The sequence below is a fragment of the Manis javanica genome, chromosome 18 (assembly GCF_040802235.1).
Source record: "Manis javanica isolate MJ-LG chromosome 18, MJ_LKY, whole genome shotgun sequence".
Taxonomy (NCBI): Eukaryota; Metazoa; Chordata; class Mammalia; order Pholidota; family Manidae; genus Manis; species Manis javanica.
In genome coordinates, this window is record NC_133173.1 from 12,902,326 (window position 1) to 12,917,428 (window position 15,103).

General features: G+C 35.7%; 1 long non-coding RNA gene across 2 annotated transcripts in view; it reads right to left on the minus strand.

Moving 5' to 3' along the window:
- Positions 1-328: 328 nt before the first annotated feature.
- The window catches only part of LOC108405207 (uncharacterized), a 36,563-nt gene continuing 21,788 nt past the window's right edge, over positions 329-15,103 (minus strand). Inside the window, exons 2-3 of one of the 2 annotated variants that reach the window (XR_001855111.3) lie at positions 13,328-13,597; positions 329-10,100 (exon numbers count right to left, since the gene is read on the minus strand). This is a non-coding gene — a long non-coding RNA (uncharacterized lncRNA). Of the gene's footprint in view, positions 10,717-13,327; positions 13,598-15,103 lie in introns of both variants that reach the window. The other variant, XR_001855112.3, reaches the window with a different exon arrangement.

The following is a 15,103-nucleotide window of genomic DNA, read 5'->3' on the forward strand; positions in this document are numbered from 1 at the left end:
CCATCTCACCTTTTAAGATTTAAGAGACCAGTTCTTGAGACTTTCTAGCTTTCTACAGTTCAAAGGATTTGCTTTTGTTGGAAAACCACTTGGTTTTCATGTTTCACCAATCTTATGGAGTAGTTTCTACTCATTCATTCACTTGCCATCTTAATTGTCTACAGAAGTAGTTTTCAGGCACTCTCATCACAAAAAGAAAAAGGTAGCTATGTGAGGAAATGCATAGAATAACTTGACTGTAATAATCATTTAACTATGTATATGTATTTTTCAAACATCCTATAATATACCTTAAATATATGTAATTATGTTTAAATTTTTTTTAATTAAAAACAAAAAACCTTCTTGACGTCATTGATCTCTTCCATTCCTTGGTTCTTACTTTTTAGAAACTTCCTTTCTGGACTTTCAGTTGGGTTTTGGAGATGAATGCATGCATTCAATCTACAAAGGCCAATTAGGTTTCTTGTTTCCATTTTACAAATAAAGGAATAGAATTCTGACAAATTGACATAAAGTCACACAACCAATACGTGGGTTGGGTCTCAAACTAAGATTCCCATGAATCACCTAATTTTCATGACATAGGGGCATAATTGAATGAACTAAGCAGTGTTTTAAGCAAGTTGAAAATAGTCTCACTCTTATTACGGCTTCTTATTAAAGTTGAAGTGACATTTTCTGGTTACATCATGTACTTGCCATCCATAAGCAGTGGACTTTCAATAGATAATTGGAATGATTTTGATAACTCAGTTGTAGATCCAACTATGAAATGCCACCTTGCAAGGTTGCCCTATGTGACACAACACAGGATCCAAATAAATAACCAGTATGTAGCAGTGTTCCTCCTGTAGTCAAAATAAAAGAACATGGGGACAAATGTGCTGCCATTCACAATTATGACACATGACTCACACTCAAAATATTGGCTCTTCTGATAGAAGACTAGCTCTGCATATCTACAAATTTTAAAATAAGAGTAATATGTTTCCAACCTGGTATCAAATAATAATTCCTCTAAGTTGAAAGCTGATAGTGCCACAGGACCATTTTGTACTCCTTGGAGTTCTAGTACAACAGGTGAAGAATGGGATCATGTTACTGACCAGAGTCTAAAATGATCCTCATTGTCCAGGAGATAAGCGAAGGAGTACAGGTTAAATGACTTAGGAATTTTTCTCACATTAAGGCTACAAAATCCTTTGTGAAAAGCCTCAGATTAGCCTTAAAACCACATCATCTTCCACAAAACCTGTGGAAGATTGGATTATGGGTCTCAGTAGTTTGATAAGCAATGAAAATATATTCATATCTTTGCCATGTAACTTTTAGTGCCATCCCACTTTGTGTGGGATCTACTTTCCCATCTGAATGGTCAACTTTTTGAGTCATTTTGGCCAGTGGGATATTAGCAGACACAATGGCAGCATCGGCCATGAACATGCTCATGTCAACATCTTGGCTTCCTATGTTCAATAATCACCCTGTGGTCTGGGTCCCAGAATGATATCTGTAAGGGGAATATACGTGAATCCTCTGGTGGTCTGGAGTCCAGACTGGCCCCGTAGAGTTAAACTGACCAACAGATCTGTGAGAGGGAAATAAAAGTTTGCTGTTTTAAGCCACTGAGCCTGGGTGTTTTCTTCAGAGCACTAAGATCTGGAAAAGGTAGCTCAGCTCTGTTAAGCTGATACAACTCTAGTTCTTGGAGTTTCACAAGATTCCTCTTATCATAGGTCTTGCCAATGGGTTTCAGCCCCAGGCAAGTTCACTGTGGATTCATTCAACGTCACTAAAGAAATTGACAACAAAACGTTCTTGGGATGAAAGGGTTATACCCAACTTTATTTCCAGGTGGCAGGTCAGTCACTGGAATTCCATTCACTCAGAGCGAGTCTGCATGTAGCAAGCCAGTCTCCGCCTCTGGGCCCTTCTGCCCACACAGCTGTCCTCTGGGCCTCTTGCCTGCACAGCCGTCCTCTGGGCCTCTGTCCTCGGTGCTGCCACCACTCCAGCCTCTGCTCTGCTCTCCTGCAGCCTTGAAGCCCTGCCACCGTGTTTCACCCAGAGCACTGGGTGGAGCTCTTTATATAGAGTCAACAGCCATGTCTTGCTCACAGGTGTGCAGTGAGCTAGTCAACCACAGCCAGGTGGGAATCCTGGCCACAGGAACTCTCATTTTATCCACATCATCCCTTGTCATAAACCTCTCCATCTGAGCAGACTTCACTGAATATTTGCAATAAAATCACCTTATATTAAAAAGGATGAGATAGTATGTCTTCCTTACAAAGTTTACTGATCTAAGAGAATCAAATCATGAATAATAATTGAGATAACCAAATAGATAACTAAATATATACAATAAAAGAATGATAAATATTAATTTCCATAATACTAATCAGCCATATCTTGGTAGCAAAATAAGTTTAAAATTCAGAACATTTTTACTTCTTTATGAAGTATGGTAGACTTGTCATAAAACATTTAAAAATATACATTACAAAATCTGTGAGATATCCTCTTTTTATTTTTGTGCCTGCATCCACTTTCTGCTCCTTTCCCAAATATATGTTGTTTGACCGATATTATTTTTGTCAATTATGCTTGTAACAGAAATCTCTAGTTTTTGCCTCCAAAATACAGTTTTCACACAGAGACATGCTAGAGGCAGGTGTAAAGATGATTGGAAGTAAATAAATGATACAGATTTTTTTTAATTATTGAATTGAGTATTCTAATTGATGTGTATAAATCTCAAAAGAAAATGTTTCACAATTATACAGCAAAGAAGAACATAGTGAATCTCTTCAACAAAATAATGAGCCTTCAAATGTTTCAAAAGTCTTGATTTTAACAATGTAAGTACAAAAGGAAGAAGTTGATAAGCTAGAATTTTTAGAGATGTTTTGAAATCTGGAATCAGTATTTGCAAGCTGGATGAGTAAGTGATGAACAGCTCGTTGTATTTTAAAATATTGCTTGTTTGAGATATAATATTGTATTTATAAACATATTTCTCATATATTTATATATATTTTCAAAGCTAGGAAAATCTGGAATAAAATTTGGGGCTTGCTATGTTTGAATTCTTTCTAAAATTTCTAATAAACTTGTTTTTCCCTATCCTATCTTTCTTAATTCTAGAAAGTATTTGTAAAATGAGTTAAAATATAAAAATAAATTAAAATGGTCAGTGCAACCTACATGGTAAATGATGATGACTATTTTTTTCTTTTTTGTGCTTTTTACTGCCCTGGATGGTCTTCAGCACATTGTTCAATAGAAATGGAGATAGAAACAAAACACTAACTCAAAAAGATATGTTCATTGCAACATTGCTTACAATAACAAAGATGTGGAAACGACCTAACTGTCCATAGATAGATGAATGGATAAAGAAAATGTGGTATGTGTGTGTAATGTAGACACACATACAAATGCACAGATATACATATATACATATATGCATACACATTTATACACATGCATATATACATGTATACATACATATAGATGCACACACATATACATATATAAGCATACACATGTTTATATACTACTATTCTTCCATTAAAAAAATAAAATATCGTTATTTGCAACAACACAGATGGACCTTGATGACAAAATGCTAATTTAAATAAATCAGACTAAGAAACACAAATACTGTACAATCTCACTTATATGTGAAATCTAAAACAGAAAAAAAAACATAAAAAATGATTTCATAGGCAGAGAACAGATCAAGAGCTACCTGTAGCAGAGGGTGGGGAGGAGGCAAAATGGGTAAAGGGGGGTCAAAAGGTACAAACTTCCAATTGTAAAATAAGTAAGTCATGGGGATGTAATGTATAGCAAGGTGACCATAGTTAATAATATGGTATTATTATTTGTATTGTACATTTGAAAGTTGCTAAGAGAGTACATCTTAAAAGTTTTGTCATAGAAAAAATATTTTGTAGCTATCTGTGGTGATGGATGTTAACTAGAATTATTTTGATCATTTTGCAATATACAAATACCAAATCATGTTATACACTTGAAACTAATATACTGTTACATGTCAATTATGCCTCATTTAAAAAATAAGAAAGGAAACAACATTTTCAAGGGCCAGTTAAGGGCTGAAACTGTCAAATGTTCATGAAAGTCTTATTTGTATTAAGAAGAAAATATTTAAATATAAACATTTAGAACAAACCAAATATTAGTCAAATAGGACAAATTCTCATTTAAAAAAAGATAATGGAGATAGGAAAATAATCAAAAGAGGAAAATTAAACATAGCAGAGAGGATAAACAAGCAAAAAATTATTGATTTGAGGAAAGAAAAAAATAAAATTCACAATTCCAGTGGGCATGTTTAAGATTGTTCATGGTATTAGTATTATAATAGCAAAAAATAACTATTAACATACAACCATTAAAATAATAATAACCACTAAAAGAAAATAGATTGATGCACTGTAATATTGCATACAATGGATACTTACCGGAATGGTGGAAGAAACTGATTTACAACTATCTGCCTCAACAGGGATTGATTTTATAAATATATTGTCACTATTGATTTACTCTAATCAGGATTTACCACTGAGTTGAGATTAGGAAAGATGGGTAGATATCTAAACAAAAGCAAATCTCAGTTATCAAGAGGGATGGATTCCTTGAGATTGCTACTGAATAAGCAATCTACAATGTCTACCAAAAATGGCCACTTGAGAAAATGAAATCACTCCAAGAATCACTAAACATTAAATATACTAAGTTTTACTTGCATAGCTGGGTGATTTACAGATTTAGACGCTACAACAGAATAACCATGGTCCCTTGGATTTCTTTATTCTCCATGTATTTACAGAATCATCTCTATGGATATACGTGGAAAAGAACAGTCATTAAATGCCCAAATTTTCTTCTTTCAGATTTTGTTCTGTCATCGCTATAAAGTATTAAATAAGGTTGTATATTACAGTGGAGAATACTGTTTCTACCAAATGTCAACTATATGATCATGAAAATCATTTTAACTCCTAGATGTACCAACTTTTAAGCCAACTTTGGTGGTCAAGTGAAATCTTTGACAATAAAAATATTTTTTAACTGGTGGAGTGGAAACTGTATACCAATATGTCTGATTGCACTGTCTAACCTTTCACATGGGAATAAAAGCCTTCTGTAATCTTATTTTTATGGAAAAACTCTAAATAATCATTAAACCAATTTATCTTTGCCTAAAACTTTACTCTTCACAAATAATTAAAATAGACAGTATTTTCCTCAGGTTTTATTATTTTCATCCCACAGAAGTGGAATCAGAGGCTTGGGGTCATTAATGATTTAATTAAGGATCCACGGTCACATGAAGTGAAGGGGAGATTAGGAATGAAGTAATTCTGACACTAACATCAGTTTTCTTCTCAAAACACCCTGCTAGGCAGTGATCGATGAGAGAGAAACAAATGAAGTGAGCACTACGAGACCTTCCAGGCTGCAATGCAGAGAACAGGAACCTAGTTAGATCCTACTGGGCAGCCTGGGATGGGCAGACAGCACTAGAAATCTAGGGAGACCAAGACAGCTAGACTTCACAGGACACAGTGCCAGAAGAGAGAGCTCAGAGCAGAGCAAGGGTCCCAGAGATTAGCAAAGGGTCACCCTTGAGTCTTCAGCTAAGTACATCTGAGCACAGGTGTGTGGGAAAAAACAAAGATCAGGAAAAGAACAGCCTGAAATCAGCAAAAAGGAACAAGGCCCTGTAGTTTACATAATTTTTACTGATTGTAGTATTGAAAACCTCATAATTCAAAGGCAATGAGCAGGCAACTCAGAAGGGTACTGCCTCAGTAGTGGGGTAACTTAGCCCTAAAATAATGGTACTCCAGGCCCACCTAATAAATCTTTAAAAAGTCATAAAACTTTTTCCAAGTGATAAGGGTAACCAACCATCCCAATTTGCCTTGGATCGGAAAGCTGTTGGAATATAGAATGTTTAATTTTACAACTGGGACAGCCCTAGGTAAATTGAGTAAGTTGTTTACCCTATAAATCTCAAAGTTATTTATAGGAATACAAAAATATCTTAATTGAATAAAGAAAATATCACAGACTCTGGCATTCAATAAAACATTAGCAAGAATACAAAGAAGCAGGAAAAATACACCCAAATAAGCAGAAAAATAAATGAATAGAAATAGACCCAGAAATGACAGAGATTATAAATCAGAAGTCAAGGACACATTAAAATTTAAAAGAAAAGATTGGTTATTATACTAAAAAGAGACATAGAAATATAAACAGGAAAAATGAAGATTTTGCACTTCTAGCAATGAAAAGTACACTGTGAAGATGATAAATACAATGGATTGGATTAGTAGTTTAGATACTGAAAGAGAAAAGATAAGTGAACTTGAAATCATAAAATAATCCAAGATAAAACACAAAAATAAAAGGACTGAATGTAGTAAACAGAACTTCAGTGAGGTATAGAACAACTTTAAAAAATTTAGATTTAGTATACATGTAGTTGCAATCCAGGAGAGGATGGAAGAAAGGTAAGACAGGAAAAATTATTTGAAAAAATAATGGCTGAAGTTTTTCAAAATTTGGTAAAACCTATAAACCCATGGATCCAAGTTCAAAAAATTCCAGGCACAGACATATAACAAAAACTATAACAAAATATATTACAATCAAATTTCTTTTAGGAAGTAACAAAGGGAAAATCTTCAAAGCAGCCAGATGATAAAAGACACACAAGAGAAACAAAGATATAAGTGGCACAGATTTGTCAGAAACAATTCAAGCCAGAACATAGAACATAGTGAAGATATATTTTTAAGTATTGAAAGGGGGGAAAAAAGTCAACCTAGAGTCATATACCCAGGAAAAAGTCATCTCCATAAAGGAAGGCAAAATAAAAGATTTTTTCAGACATGCAAAAGCTGAGAAACTCAGCCACAGTAGATTTGTGCTATGTAAAATTTTAAAAGAAGTTGTTCAAACAGGAAGAAAATGATACAGAGAGAAATATGGACTTACACATGCTAGTGAAAAGTACCAGAAATAGAAACTACTCAAGGACATAGAAAATGCTCTTTTATATAAATAAGAAGCTTGATTGTATTATCTAATCTTAATAACTGCTTATAAAATAATGCTGGGGTTGGGGTGAGTTGTAACATATGTAGATGTCAAATATACAACAATAACAGAAAGGAAAGAGGGAAATGGGAGTATAACATAGTAAGGTTCCTGGGATGTGTATTAACATATGATATTATTTGGAGGTAGACTATGATAAGTCTAAAAAACTTGCTATAAACCCTAAAGCAGCCATAAACAAAGAGTGTTAGCTCATAAAGTGATGATGAGATAAAAGGAAATCATTAAAATATTTAAGCCCAAAGAATGCAGACAAAACAGACAAAAGAGAGTAAACATGCAACATGTAAAAATAAAATATGGAAATATAGTTTATGTAAATCTAATCATATCATAATTGTTCAATGTAAATAATCTAAAAGCTGATGCAAACCTAGAAATTATCATTTTGGATAAAATAGAAAGGGCCAACAGGAAATGAACTTAAACTAGGAAGACACAAATGAACTAAAAGAAAAAGAATGAGGAAAGATCTACTCTGTGAAACAACCATCAAAAGAAATCTGGAGTGGCTATTTTCATATAGATAAGACAGATCTCTTAGAAAAAATATTGCTACAAGTAGAGAGAGACAATTTCTGATGATAAATGAGTTGATGCATCATAAGTACATAACAATCTTAATGTTGATGATGTAGCCAATATCAGAATTTCAAAATACAAAAATTAAAAACTGATACAATTGAAGAAGAAATATTCAAAGCCCCAATTATAGTTGGAGATTTATTCAAACTTCATTAATAAGTGATGAAACAATTAGACAGAAAATCAATAAGGATATAGAAGAGGAATGACACTCAATTGACAACAGTGTCTAATTTACACTTTTAAAAACTCTATCCAATAACAGTAGAATAAACATTCATTGTAAGTACACATAGAATATTTACCAAGATCGACTATATTCTGGGTCATAAAACAAGCATGGATAAAATTTTAATTATCAAATCATACAAAGTATATTCTCTGACCACAAAGGAAATAGAAATCACTAACAAAAAGATATTTGGATGATCCCCAAAGATTTGTAAACATAACAGCATACATAAAAATAATCCATTAAAAGGAAAAGTAAGAAGTATTCTGAACTGGATTGAAACAAAAACACAACAATAAAAATCTGTTGGATTCTTCTAAAGCAGAAATTACAGGAAAATTTATAGCAATTAACACCTTACATAGAAAAAGATAGGTATCAGATTATTGACCTCAGCGTCCACCTTATGAAAAAGTAGGAAAATAAGACCAAATGAAAACAAAAGTAGGAAGAAGAAGGAAAACAATAAAGATCAAAGTGGAGATCAATGAAATAGAAACAAATAATAGAAAAAAATCAATGAAACCAAACCTGGTTCTTTGAAGACATCTGTAAAATTGACAAACTCCTAGCTAGCTTTATCAATAAAGGAAAAGAGAGAAGACATAAATTTTCAATATGAGGAATGTGAGAGGTGGCATAACTTCAGATTTCTCAGATATTACAGAGTATGAAAATATTATGAGCAACGTATGCCCAAAAATTCAGCAATTTAAATGGAATTTGTCAATTCCTTGAATCACACAAATTACCAAAGTTCATTTAAGAAGAAATAAGTAACCCAAATTGCCCTATACTTGTTGAAAAAATGTAGTTTATGGATAAGACTTTTCTGACAAGAAAACTGCAGGCTTAGATGCATATTTCATAGGTGAATATTACCAAACATTTAAGGAAGAGAAACAGCAATTATTCACAAACTCTTCCAGAAAAATGAAGAGGAGATAATACTTTCCAATGTGTTTTATGAGGCCATCATTACCTACAAATCAAATTCTGACTAATTGAGTAAAGACACAAAAATTCTAGATAATATTTTAGCATATTGAACACAATAATGTATATAAATGATAGTATATTATGACCAAGTGAGATTTATAATAAGACAACAAGGTTGTAAGTTTTTGCAATCAAAGAGCAATCAATGTAATCCACTATATTAACAAACCAAAATTAATAAACTAAATGATCATTTCATTGCATATAAATATAAGCATTTAGCAAAATGCATTTCTGATCCAAAAATTTCATCAAATAAGGAATAAAACGAAACTTCCTTAACCTGGTAATGCACATGCACAAAAACTTGCAGCTAATATCACATTTAATAGAGTATTTTTCCTCTAAGAGTAGGAGTAAGATAAAAATGTCTACTTTCACAATCTTTATTCAACATATATGGGTGATCCAGCCTATTGAATAAGGCAAGAAAAATAAATAAAAGTCATCCAAGTTAGGAAGGAAAAAAATAAAACTGAATTTATTCACAGATGACATAGTTGTCTATACAGAAATCTTATATAATATAGAAAAAGACACAAGATTTAATAACTGAGTTTATAAAGATTGAAGGATATAGGATGAATACACAAAATTCACATCTGGAAATATATTAGCAATAAGTAAACAGAAACTAAAATTTAATACACTACCATAACAATTACACGTGAAAGACTTTACAATGGAACAATATTTCCATGGGTATAGATATATCAAAACTGATCAAATTGTTACACTTAATATATTCATCTTATTGACCATCATATACACTTCAAAATATTGTTTAAAAGAGTTATGGTAAAACCATCTTTTGTATATTTTTTCATCATATCATTTAAGCTTCAGATGTTACAAACATATAATGTGTTTCCATATTAAATTCTTCCCAATTATTGCTCTATGAAAATTCAAGAGGCATAAGATTTCAAACAATAAGGGTACATTATTTCTAGAGACAGTTGATCTTATTGTTCAACAAAATCAGCATTCCAGCAGTTGAGGCTTGTCATTTGTACCAAGGCTTCTTGCTTTGTGGTTAAAGGGCAGCTAGAGAAGTTCCAAGCACCATATCCAAGCACCATTTTCTTTCAGAGGAAGAGAACAGCTCTAATCATCACTTTCGCACAAAACAAAGACCAGAAAAAGAATGCCTTCTTGTGAATCATAGACTGAACAAGTTGCGACTTAGAAAAGAGACTTTCTTGACCAAAACTGCTTCATATACCCATTCCTAGAGCATCAACACTGCCTGGGGAATAGTTTCCCAACAATGGCTTACATTAAGCAAGAGATGAACTCCCTTCCCTACAAAGACTGGGACAGGACCTGACTATCCTCTAAACAGATAAATTCAAGGAAGATGAGACCAACCGTGTAGCAACAGTTGCTACACTAATGTTGGGCAAAAGAAAGCTAGCTTATTATCAATTACAACACAAAATAGAGGTCAAAAATAACGCTTTAGTGTCCAGAATCTCAAGAAATGAAAGGATTCTTTACATAGTCCACCCCAGGAATAGCAAAACCTAGTATGCATGCCACTGTCCCCGCTGACACCTAAACAGTCATGCACACAAACATGCACATCCAGAGCAGATATCAATAATCTATTACATCTTTGTTGCTGAGCCCAGACATAACCCTAAAATGCCATTCAACTCTGAGCTCTAAGCAACCCCTACCAATCCATCAGTGGTCACATGAGAGATGAAATATCTGTGCATCCCTCCTTCCTGCAAGAAAGAACACATCTGAAATGTTGAAGACCAATGATACTGCCCCCAGATTTAAACCTCCAGTGAAAATATTCTCCAAGCTTGGCATTGCTATATGGTTCTTATTCTTACCTATAGACAAGGGGATACCCCCCACTGTCCATGGCTAATTGCTCTGTTGTGTTCCTAACGCTGTGGCTTTGAATAATGTTTCTATCATAAGACACCAAAGTACTCAACTAAAAAAATGTTTCTATGAATTTAGGAAAAAATGCCTTATGAGAGTGATTAAAAGGACTACCTAAAATAAAAGCCTGGACTAACTCCAAAACCAATATCTGGGTTCCTCTTCTCTCTCCCTAAAATGTAATTTATCTCCAAAATGCGAAAAGGGATGTTCCTCCATAACATAGTTATAGCTCATCTACCTTAGGAAAGACTCCGTGATTATCTGAAGAAAAAACAGATCTTCCGCTACCATGCAGTCTTTTTTCTTTCTTACATTCCCCGCCCCCCTTCCTTCATTACTGAGAAATCCAAGAACCTTCCCAATAGAGATTTGTGGAATTTTTTGACAGTAAAACTTAATCATCAACTACCCTTTTCACAAGGCTCTTATTCTATGTCCTTCTAACCTATCTGAGCGGGTCACTTCTGGAAAACCTGGGTAGCAGCAGCCATGGCATGCACTGCAGCCAGTCAGAACCCAGAGAACTGGCACCTGTGATGGCTTTGCTAACCCAGAAAGTTACAAGAAACTCTCTGGAGCCGTCTATTTCTCAGTGGCCCTAATTGCATCCTCTCATATTGCCACAAGCCATAATTAAAAGAAAAAGCAGGCATTTGGTCACAAACTACAAGTATTTGCCACATGGCTTGTGAAGAAGCTGATTAGAGAGAGTGACAAGATCTGCTTAATGTTTTTATACAGTGCTCGGAACAAGCACTCTTTAAATTATTATTATTTTTTTAGTCTGGAAACTAAGGATGAATAGTAATCTCCCAATTGCCCTTCACCATCATGATTCAGTCTGAAGAGCTAACAAGCCACCTTCAAGCGCGGCCCCTTCTCTGAACAGACATCTTTTCCACATGGATGAACACAAAGAAATAATCAGATAGGAGATTTTTCTTCTAAATTAGGCCTCTTGTTTGTAAACGGAAGGAGTGCTAATACAGTCCAAACTCAGCTCTGCACCACACATGGCCATTCTGCCCAGGCTTATTAGAAAGAGCGGGAGAATGGACGTTTTGTTCTATTCTTCAGGTTTCCTCTGTGTGAGAGGCCATTCAAGCGATCGGGCACTTCTCCCACACTCTCTCCTTCCCTTCTGCCCCCCTCCCTTTCTCTCTCACACACTCTCCGTTTCTCTGCAGCGCCAGTGTCAGAGGCGAGCTGCTGGCGGGGAGCAGGCTTTGATGTCGACCTCTGGCTGCCACAGGCAGCCCTGCATTAGTGGGTGAGTAGCCCAGCGGTGAGGGCATGTGTGGGAGAGAGAAGGATGAAAGGAGGGGAGATGGGCTGGCCATGTGCACGGATTCCTGCCTGTTCACTTACATTCTCCAGAAAGAAAATGCCAAGCCTTGTGATTACACAGGTTATGAACCAGCTAAACTTCAGAAATGACCATTAAAAGTCCTGCCTGACATAAAGAATCAAATTATTGTTCAGGCTTTTTGGCCTCCAAACAAAATAAATAAATAAGAATAGAAAGAAAAAAGGAAAGAAACAAGCCACAGACTGTGCTAAAGAGATAAAGGCATTCAGATTACATTCTAACGGGGCTGGTTAGTCAAGGATGCAGGTGACCCAGCACACAGACAGGGTCCTAGCAGCTGCCTTTCGCACACTTTCTGCCTTTCGGATTGGGCTGTATTGTTTTGATGGCTTGTGCCAGATGTCAGGAATAAATCTCTGGCTCTAGAGGTAAGGTAACAGAGGTGACACCGGCAGGCAACACATGAGAACATCACGTTAGTCGTCTATTCACCAGCATGGAAAGGGACATCTCGTAAGGGTGAGCCCACCAGAGAGCTTGTGCCCTGTATGAATTCTTGGCATTCAAGGGCTACCTTCAGTTAGATAATGGAGTTTCTGGGCCTCTGTTTGGATTAAAAGGCTCTTCTTTGCCAGGTTGTAAGAAAAGATCAGACCTTGTTCTCCTCCAACTGACATTTATTTCTTCCTACCTCAACCACCTGTTTTGTTGATCCCTCCACGTAAAGGAAAGAGGGCCTGTCCTCACCACAGATTTCCTAACCCAGAGTGGGCACCCTGGACTGAGGCAGAGAAATTCGACACTAGATTCCTTTCTCTTTTTACTTTCCTCACTTTATTGACTCCCAGAGTATGTTATTTCAAAAATGGGGTATCACCAAGCAAGAATTTATTGAGGCCCTGCTATGTATAAGATCTGCAGTGAAGAAATCTACAATTCAGAAGTTAAAAAGAAAATCATTTCACCCTATATTCAGTCTGGAACTGTCCTTCAGTACTACAATGAGTCTCCTATGATTAAACTAAGATCTTTCTGAAAAAAATTCTTTGATTTTTTTTAGGAGAATAAAAAACGTAAGTTCTATATGTTTCCCACCACCTCTATTCCTTGACTTTTGGTTTGCGACTTACCTGAGATGAGTTGGTTGGTGTGTGTTTGCCTACTAGTCAGAGGATTCATAGGAGCTCTTTGCCAATAGTCAAGTCTGGATGTCATCAGGAGTTAAATAAACTGCCTCCTGCCAGTCCAAATGTCACGTAGATAAGATCCGCTCTCCTTCGAGATGGACTGAAATACATCTTCTTCTAAGATGCCTCCAAAGCTAAGCCTGCTTCTCCCTTCCCCTCCATTTGCAGCCTGGGGAGAAAATCCTTGGAATCCACTTGGCTATATCCTGGGTCCTTAAGGAAAGACAAGAAAATGGTGCTTATAGGGAGGCCTCAGCTCAAAGCAAAACCTTATAAATGTAACAAGATATCTCATGATCAAATTCACCACAACCCAAGAGCTGCTGGACTATGAATTGGGTTCATGGTTGTAAAAATTGCTTACTGTCCATTACTTTCAATCAACAAAACACAAATAGATCTGGATTAAATGGAACCACTTGCTTTAAAAGATAAATATATCCCTGGAAATAAGAGTATGTGTTTGAGTTACCTATTATATATTTTGCATCTGAGTGCTTTTGTTTCTTAAGCCATACGCTGACGGTATTGTGAAAAATCACCAAAACAGTACAATAAAATAATGCAGGAAAATGGTATGGATAACTGAGTAGCCCTCTATCGCAGCTCCAGCAGATACTATTCCCCTCTGGCCCTTACACAGCACGTCGTTCTTGATGACTTCTTCAGTCCTCACTCTGCCCCTCAATTATGAAATCAGCAGAACTCTCAGGGGAGGAAGACCCAGAAAGAACAAATGTGGCAGCAAGAGACAGAGGAATCGATACCTTCAGAGTCTGAGAATGTAATGGGCCCTGCAGGTCTGTTAATTATCAAACAAAAAATCTGTTTCAAGAAGGGAAAAATGCATTTCAATAGCAGCTCTATAATTAGCCATTTCTGCTCATGGTTCTTAGTAGTTCTTATGTTTGCCTGCCTTCACCTTTATTTCCTTTAACAATATTCACATAAAACGGCTCAGAATTGCTCTGCTTCTAATTATTTACTGTAACAACCAACAAGCTGAGAGGAAGATGACAAAGTCATAAAGAAAGATCTTTGTACATCGTGTATTGACTTGTCACAGCTTCCTTCTTACTCCCTGATACTTTTCATTCTTTTCCAGTGTATAATTTGTAAGTATGCATAAAACATCACCTGAGTTTTATTTTACAATGATGTTAGACTTCAGGTCTGTGAGTTTGCTTTAAATGTACACACAGTTTTCTAAGCCTTTGGTAAAAAGCAGTTCCATTCTATCCCAAAACTCATCATTTACCAAGATGGAGCTGGTGTGACATGTGTGTCGAGGGGCAGGGGGTGGAGTATTTGGAAATGTAAATGTAAAACCAAGAGAAGATAGGAGTTTGGATGCCAAGACTGAACAGTATGGCAGGGAATAATTCAGGAGAAATTATCACTGTCTGATTCTGGGAAATCAAATGAGAGATGAAGTCCTGAGTTGGGCTAAAACAAGAGTGTTGACTCAGGGTCAAAGCCACTACTACCTGATGAAGTCCGGAGATTCACAGAGATGGGGGTAGTCACCCAGGTATCTTGTCCTCAAAACTGAAATTATTTGCACCCTTCTTTCTAAAAGACCATCTTCAAAATGTGAAACTCGTGTTTTACCCCAGAAACTATGGAACCTTATACCGTGAATAGCAACTGCAATCTATTTGACCAACACCTGATACGTGCAAGAAGAATGAGTTCAAGGATAAAGATGTGGGTCGGGAA